This window comes from Eriocheir sinensis, chromosome 41, assembly GCF_024679095.1.
Source record: "Eriocheir sinensis breed Jianghai 21 chromosome 41, ASM2467909v1, whole genome shotgun sequence".
Lineage (NCBI taxonomy): Eukaryota > Metazoa > Arthropoda > Malacostraca > Decapoda > Varunidae > Eriocheir > Eriocheir sinensis.
In genome coordinates, this window is record NC_066549.1 from 10,277,326 (window position 1) to 10,283,653 (window position 6,328).

At 42.0% G+C, this 6,328-nt stretch overlaps 1 protein-coding gene across 5 annotated transcripts in view; it reads left to right on the forward strand.

Annotated features, from left to right (window-relative positions):
• Positions 1-1,011: 1,011 nt before the first annotated feature.
• LOC127009631 (FMRFamide receptor-like) overlaps positions 1,012-6,328 on the forward strand; it is a 188,684-nt gene continuing 183,367 nt past the window's right edge. For 2 of the 5 annotated variants that reach the window (XM_050882868.1, XM_050882876.1), the window contains exon 1: positions 1,018-1,163. The gene's annotated coding sequence lies outside the window, so the exon portion shown is untranslated. Of the gene's footprint in view, positions 1,164-6,328 lie in introns of all 5 variants that reach the window. The other 3 variants (XM_050882869.1, XM_050882874.1, XM_050882871.1) reach the window with 3 other exon arrangements.

Genomic DNA, 6,328 nt, shown 5'->3' on the forward strand with positions numbered 1-6,328 from the left:
AGCCTCCACATTCCCATTAATCAAACTTATCTTAAATGTGGTAAATGCTAGATGCTTGAACCACCTCTGGATTTAGACCAGTCTGTGTTTGTTTACTTTTTTGTGTATAGATTTTTCCTACACTATTTGTACTTTTTTGTCTGCAATCTTAGTTCTTTTTTCCTTCCGTGCTTCCTTCCTGATTCTATTTCTTTTTCTTCTCTGTCCATTTACTTGGCACTTTGTTTTTCTTTTATCTTTCATCATTCTTCTTTTTCTTCTTCTTCTTCTTCTTCTTCTTCTTCTTCTTCTTTACATTTCTTTTACTTCTTTTTTTATCTTTTTAATCTTGATTTAAATTAAAACATTCCTTCTTTATTACTTTCATCCCCTTCCTCCTCCTCATCATCATCCTCCTCCTCCTCCTCTTCACCTTCCTCCCCCTCCTCCTCCTCCTCCTCCTCCTCTTCTTCACCTTCCTCCTCCTCCTGCCCCTCAGTAATGTATGATAATCGTCTTCATTGCCTTCTAATAACCGCCCTTCTCATTTGCTGCCATCGTGAGAGAGAGAGAGAGAGAGAGAGAGAGAGAGAGTATATATTTCTAAATCTCCTTGTCACCGCGATAAACCCTCATTTCTCTTTTCCGATCTCTCTCTCTCTCTCTCTCTCTCTCTCTCCTCACTATTATGATATCTATTCTCCACAGCCTTATATCCTTTTTCCTTTTCCTTTTTTTATGTTCTCGGTCATTACTCTTCCCAACGCACTGGATTTTCCATTATCTCTTCACGACTTTATATTTACTAATGCATTTTCTTACCTTCGCTATATACCTCCTTTCTTTAATTCCTATCTCTTCATTTAACCTACATTTCTCCTTTCCGCACACTCTTCGCACACTCCTTCTCATATTGCTTACCTTCCTTCCCTCAAATGCTTGCACTCGCTCCCTCCTAGCCTTGTTCCCCCCCTCCACTTCCCGCCCACCCCTCCACACACACTCGGCACACCCCCAGACACTACCCTAAGGCCAGTCAGTGCCTAGTGTTGCGTGTGTTCAGTTGGCACCCTCTCGGCCTCTCCTCAGTGTGCGCGAGTCTGTGTTCATGTGAGCCTCTGCCACTATTTGCCCCTACCTGGATGTTGGCCGGCCCGTGTAAAGGTGTGTGTTTGTGGGTGTAGGTGAGTGTTAGTCTGAAAGTGTTAATGTTACTGTGTGTGTGTGTGTGTGTGTGTGTGTGTGTGTGTGTGTGTATGTGTGGATACTGTGGAGGGGTGTGTATTCGTATATGTACTTCGTTGATGATATTGTAGTGAAATCTTAGCTGTCGTAAGAGAAAATAATAACTTTAAGAAGAAAAAGAAAATAAATAAATAAGTACAAGATGATGAAAAAGGAAGAAATAAATGGCCGATTTAATCATAACGAGAAGTATAACATCTCTTTGAAGCGCGGTGTGTGGGATGTATTGTTCAAAGGCGGCGTGGACAGGAGTGGCGGCAGAGCAGGTCTTACGTCGTTACTTGTGCCGCTGGGCAGTTTCCGTTGGTGGCGCTGAGAGCACCGGCGACGATTTTTATGATGGCGCTGAGCGCATTTGTTCTCATTAACAACGTTGTCAGGTATTGCTACGGTTCTGATGACGATGCGTATTATTACAACGCCCTGCACCCCCGTTCCCTGCCACTTACCTCGCCCCACCTTCCTCATTTACGCCTACTGACGCCCCACCCTCACATAACACTGCCTGCCCCGACCTTCCTTCCCAACCCATCCGTTATCTTCTTCCCCTTCCTTAACCCGTCATACTTAGCCCGTAATGATATTTCAAACGCGTCTCTTCAGGAAACGACTTTCTGTAACAAACAGTCAACCAATTCCTAGTTTTTGCACATTCATTCTGCATACAAATGACATTTTTTTTATTACTTTTTCTTAATGAAACAACTGTATCTATCATCAGTCATTTTCATTCATTATTTTCATCTTTATTTCATTCATTTTCGTATTGTAGTAAATTATGTCTTTGTGACCAAGTTATAGATAATACTCATGTCAGAAAGCTTTGAAAAGTCCGTTTGGCCTCACGCACACACACACACACACACACACACACACACACACACACACACACACACACTATCAAACTTAATCTCAAAACCACATTGCAACAAAGTTTATAAATATATCATCATATATTTGCCGCCGCCGTCGGTTGCCTACGATAACAGTCTCCGGTTTATCGAAAGACGGGACCAAGAGTGTGACTGCTCCCACACGTACCAAAAGTAGGACTCCAAGTGGTTCATCTCGAAGGTGCTTAGGCGCAGCTCCACGTCACATTAAGGGACATAGTGAATTAATTGATGCATGAGGGTGCGCGCCGCATCGTGCCGTGGATCACCAACAGACAGCTGCTCCTAATTCATATGCACCACTGACTAAGCGCGCGACACCGCTGCGGGAATTCCTCACAATGTAGTTTGGTAGTAAGCCTTTGCGGAGGGGACAAATTTGGTAGCCTATTAAGCTCCAAATGTATTAGCAGGTGTTTATACGCGATAATGGACAGGTATATAACTCGTTTAACCACCAGGTGTGAAACTGAACACAATTACGTTCGAGAGATGAGTAGGATTTTTTTATGATGTTGGGGCGCTACTTGGGAAGGAGCGTGAAGGGTGAACACATCACAAGGTGCCTGGCGTTACCTGGGAGACAGGTGACCATTGTGTTGTGCACGTAGGGCGGCGGCGTCGAGGACTGTTCTTCAATTTTTTTTACCCTAACTTCATAATTTGAACATTTCTGCCACGACCCACTTCCATTCCCCTTGGCAGTAATGAATGTTGTCTGCTCTGAGTTCTTGTACTTACTCGTCTGTTTGTGGAGAAGTGTTGACCCATATAATAGTCTAAAGCGATCCAGCAGTAAGTACTTAAAGAACCCTTGCATAACTTCTTCGGGCTGAGGAAAGTCTGTTCTATAAATGTGTTTGTTTGTAAATTAATGAAATGCTGCTTTTAAAGTGATGCTCTAAAATATATTACATGTGAAAAAGAATGAACAAAATCCTTGGAAGTGCAAAATGGAAGTTGTGTGTGTGTGTGTGTGTGTGTGTGTGTGTGTGTGTGTGTGTGTGTGTGTGTGTGTGTGTGTGTGTGTGTGTGTGTGTGTGTGTGTGTGTTGAAGGGGAGGGGGAGGCCGAGGATAAACCCTTCCTAATCACAGTATAAGGAGCAGGCTCTCTGGGCCTGGCTGACAAAATCTTCCCATAACTTGTCAACATCTTCATTGCTATGTTGGGGCAAAAACTTGAAATATCTTCCGTTTGTATTTTTCTCTTGAATTATATGTTACGGGTACGACGCGCACATTTATATTTAAGACTTCAACCAGCTTCTTCGTAGCCTTTACGAACCAGAAATTATATATAATATATGTATATATATATATACAGGTTTATATATATATATATATATATATATATATATATATATATATATATATATATATATATATATATATATATATATATATATATATATATATATATATATATATATATATATATATATGTATATATATATATATATATATATATATATATATATATATATATCTATATATCTATATATATATATATATATATATATATATATATATATATACATATTTTACAACTAAGGAGACAGTCCAAGGGCGTAAAGAAAAATATATAAATAAAAGGCCCGCTACTCACTGCTCCTGAATAGAGATCAAAGGAGTGTCCAAAAAGAGAGGTCAACTTCGGGAGGAGAGGTGTCCTGATACCCTCCTCTTGAAAGAGTTCAAGTCGTAGGCAGGAAGAAATACAGATGAAGGAAGATTGCTCCAGAGTTTACCAGCGTGAGGGATGAAAGAGTGAAGATGCTGGTTGACTCTTGCATAAGGGGCTTGGACAGTATAGGGATAAGCATGAGTAGAAAGACGTGTGCAGCGGGGCCGCGGGAGAGGGGGAGGCATGCAGTTAGCAAGTTCAGAAAAGCAGTCAGCATGAAAATATCGATAGAAGATAGAAAGAGAGGCAACATGTCGGCGGAATTTGAGAGGTAGAAGACTATCAGTATGAGGATTAGAGTTGATGAGACGAAGAGCCTTTGACTCCACTCTGTCAAGGAGAGCTGTGTGAGTGGAGCCCCCCCCCACACATGAGATGCATACTCCATACGAGGGCGGACAATGCTCCTGTAAATGGATAGCAATTGTGCTGGGGAGAAGAACTGGCGGAGACGGTACAGAACGCCCAGCCTAGAGGAAGCTGATTTAGTAAGAGATGAGATATGAAGTTTCCAGTTGAGATTTTAAGTTAAGGATAGACCGAGGATGTTTTGTGTTGAAGAAGGTGATAGCTGAGTGTTGTCGGATGATAGGGGATAGTTGTTTGGAAGACTGTGTCGAGTGGATAGGTGGAGAAACTGTTTTTTTGATGCGTTGAAGGACACCAGGTTCCTCTTGCCCCAATCGGACATAATAGTAAGGTCTGAGGCTAAGCGTTATGTTGCCTCCAGCCTTGAATCGTTAAGTTAATTCCTGTGGAGTGGGTCTTCTATTAAAAGAAGTTGAGTAATGCAGAGTGGAGTCATCGGCGTAAGAATGGATAGGACAGTTCGTTTTGGAAAGATCATCAATGAACTACAGAAAGAAAGTGGGAGATAGGACAGAACCCTGTGGGACACCACTGTTAATAGGTTTAGAGGAAGAGCAGTGACCGTCCACCACAGCAGAAATAGAACGGTCAGAAAGGAAACTGGAGATAAAGGTACAGAGAGAAGGATAGAAGCCGTAGGAGGGTAGTTTGGAAAGCAAAGATTTGTGCCAGACCCTATCAAAAGCTTTTGATATGTCCAGCGCAATTGCAAAGGTTTCACCGAAACGGCTAAGAGAGGATGACCAAGAGTCAGTTAGGAAGGCAAGGAGATCACCAGTAGAACGCCCCTTGCGGAACCCATACTGGCGATCAGATAGAAGGTGAGAAGTGGAAAGGTGCTTTTGAATCTTCCGGCTAAGGATTGATTCAAAAGCTTTAGACAGACAGGAAAATAAAGCTATAGGGCGGTAGTTTGAGGGATTGGAACGGTCACCCTTCTTAGGCACAGGCTGTATAAAGGCATACTTCCAGCAGCGGCCCCGGATGGAGGACGCGAGTTAATCCGCCCCCGCCACCAACCTGGGATTTTGATTTTGCCGCCGCCGAAGCCCAAACTACCCACACGCTGTCCAGAAGACCACTATCAAGCGGACTCCGATCTCTAGAAATCAAAGATGAGCTGAGGGAGAGCAGCATGAAGCAAATGCAGATAAATAAAATACAAAATCTCGCTTGCGCTAGAACGGGGCTGGGCCGACCATCAGGGACCCACGGAAAAGAAGCCGACCTTGGATCAGGAAGAAGAAGAAGAAGGCCTACCGGGCCAAATAGCAAAAAAAAAAAAAAAAAAAAAAAAAAAAAAGGGAAGGAAAGGTAGATGTTGATAGGCAGAGACGAAAGAGTTTGGCCAGGCAGGGTGTCAGCAAGGAAGCACAATTTTTAAGGACAATAGGAGACACTCCATCAGGTCCATAAGCCTTCTGAGAGTTGAGGCCAAAGAGGGCATAGAAAACATCATTTGGAAGAATTTTAATAACAGGTTTAAAGGAGTCAGAGGGGGGATGAGTAGGAGGGATATGCCCAGAATCGTCCAGGGTGGAGTTCTTACAGAAAGTTTGAGCATTCATTCATAATAATCTTTAGCGCCGTTGAGCAACAACAACCCTGTCCATCACGTCGAAGCGGTGAGATAAACAAAAAAAAAAAATATATTTTGGACAAAAAAAAAAAATAAATGAATGTTTTCTAAGGTAACGTTATCTACACTTCATAATTTTTATTCGCACACTTTTTAATAAGATATAATGCAGGAGTGTGGAATATATTGTCAGGAGATGCAAATATGACCCGTAATAACAACAGGCAAATGATAAAGTACTTTTTCACACGAAGACGGGCAACTTAAAGGCAGGAAAACGAAGAAACAAAAATGCCCGCTGACCTTTCTGGAGCATAATAATTATTTATCTACTATTGATAGGTTGTTTTACCTCTCTATTGTTTTCCCTCTCAAAGGAATACTTCGTGAGGCTTTCAATAAAAAAAAAGAAAAATCATCAACAAGAGAGCACATGTCTTTGCGGTGAATCAATGGAACTGCGCAGGAGGCATGCGTGCATTGTTTTTATTCCTTGTCAGTGACGACTGATACACTTTAATGCTATAAATACTCGTGCGTCAGTAATACAGCAGTCTGGTCAGTCCTTGTTTACAGTT